Source organism: Triticum dicoccoides, chromosome 3A (genome assembly GCF_002162155.2).
Source record: "Triticum dicoccoides isolate Atlit2015 ecotype Zavitan chromosome 3A, WEW_v2.0, whole genome shotgun sequence".
NCBI classification, from domain to species: Eukaryota; Viridiplantae; Streptophyta; class Magnoliopsida; order Poales; family Poaceae; genus Triticum; species Triticum dicoccoides.
In genome coordinates, this window is record NC_041384.1 from 411,608,653 (window position 1) to 411,610,275 (window position 1,623).

The 1,623-nt window shown below is 44.5% G+C and overlaps 1 long non-coding RNA gene across 1 annotated transcript; it reads right to left on the bottom strand.

Annotated features, from left to right (window-relative positions):
• Positions 1-479: 479 nt before the first annotated feature.
• Positions 480-1,054, bottom strand: LOC119271583. The gene is made up of 3 exons (XR_005134622.1): positions 866-1,054; positions 721-798; positions 480-575 (listed from the first exon to the last, which is right to left on the bottom strand). It is a non-coding gene; the product is annotated as an uncharacterized LOC119271583 (long non-coding RNA).
• Between the last annotated feature and the right edge of the window lie 569 nt (positions 1,055-1,623).

Below are 1,623 nucleotides of genomic sequence, written 5' to 3' on the forward strand. Positions count from 1 at the left end.
CTACCTCTTGTGCTGCATCCGGGCTTGGCCACCATGACGTCTCCTCCTCCTAGTGCATCCCCTCTCCCAAAATCCACCAGGAGATCCTCCCATGCTTAGTATGCAAAATAGTTAATGAAATATACGAGGTCCATGTGAAATTGGAGTTTAGTATCTTGGCACTCTGTAGTTAACTCTTAACTGCAACACTTCATTGATCTAAAAAGCTGCGGCACTTCATACGTTGAAAGCTTTGAAATTGCTGCAACCAATATAGAAGATGTTTGCACTATAGTCCAGCAATACATTTACTAACACTTGGAAACATATTCTGAATGCTCTACTCTTCATAGTATTGATAGCATAGTCTGAATGCTCTTCTACATAACATGGACTCGTAGACAACCAATTATATTGACTCCACATTTTCAAGATAAATTAACATAAGCAAAATTACAGTTTTGTGTTCAAATGTGAAAAGTATACCTAAGTATCCCGAAAGAATGTATTACTTTGTACCAGCTGAGAGTTATCACTATTCTCATTCTGAAACCTTATCCTGAGAAAAACATTGGTTGCATATATGCACACAGATGCTGCACCCAGAATAGAAAAATAGACAGTCAGATAAGTAGCATTATTCAGAATAGAAGCACATAGAAGACAAATCGAAACATCAGCAAACGACACAACCAAATCAAAAGAGAGAGAGAGAGAGAGGCGGAAACTGATGTTGAGCACCTTCATAGTGGGCATCCTCACGGCCCCTTGAACATGCAACGGCTTCTCTTTGCATATCCGTCACTAGATCGTAGCAAACTGCACGCACGCCCGAATCAGACGCGAAGATAAACCAAACCAGAAGAAGCGGAGGAGGGATTCATACCTGGTCGAGGTCATGGACCACAGGGTTATCTACGACGCCAACGCCAGATCGGTCATCATGGCCATGGGCTAGGGAGGCGACGATGACGTCTTGAGGAGGAGGATGAGGGTGCGGGCGTGAGGAAGAGGTCATTGCTGGGAGACACCTTGTTGGTGTGAGGTGAAGAGCCAGATCGAGGATTGGGGTGGGGCGTCGGCTGCAGCAGCGGCTGGAGACCGGGAGACTGTTATTTACTTGACTGCTCGGCCTTAACGGGAAAGGTTAGGAAAAGTGACTTTCCTTTTTTGCAGTTTAAGTGCAAGGAACTTGAAATAGGGCCCTACTGCGTTTTTAGTGGAACGCCTTTTAGGGTGGATTCCTTTAGTAATATATAATCTATACACTCGATTCATCAACGAAGAGGGGCTACTCTGCACAATACCACATTCTCTGAAAAATAAACAACACAAAGATGAAATTGAGAAGGGGAGAGATGACATGCTCATTAGTCATTACCTTCTAGCTATGATGAATGGGAGATGTGGGTTGAGGTTGTGTCCGCTGGGGTGCCGACCTCAAACATCACGACGCCGGGCGGTGCGACGATGGGCTTCTTGAGGCCCTGCTGGTCCTCGTCCATGACAAGCGCCTTGACTCTCAAGCCATAGACCTCCTCGACGACATTTGTTGTTGATTGTTATTAACAATATTGGCAATGGCAATTCAGTTTTCTTTGTAGTCATGTTCGGTATTAACTTAACCATCCATATTTATTGAGA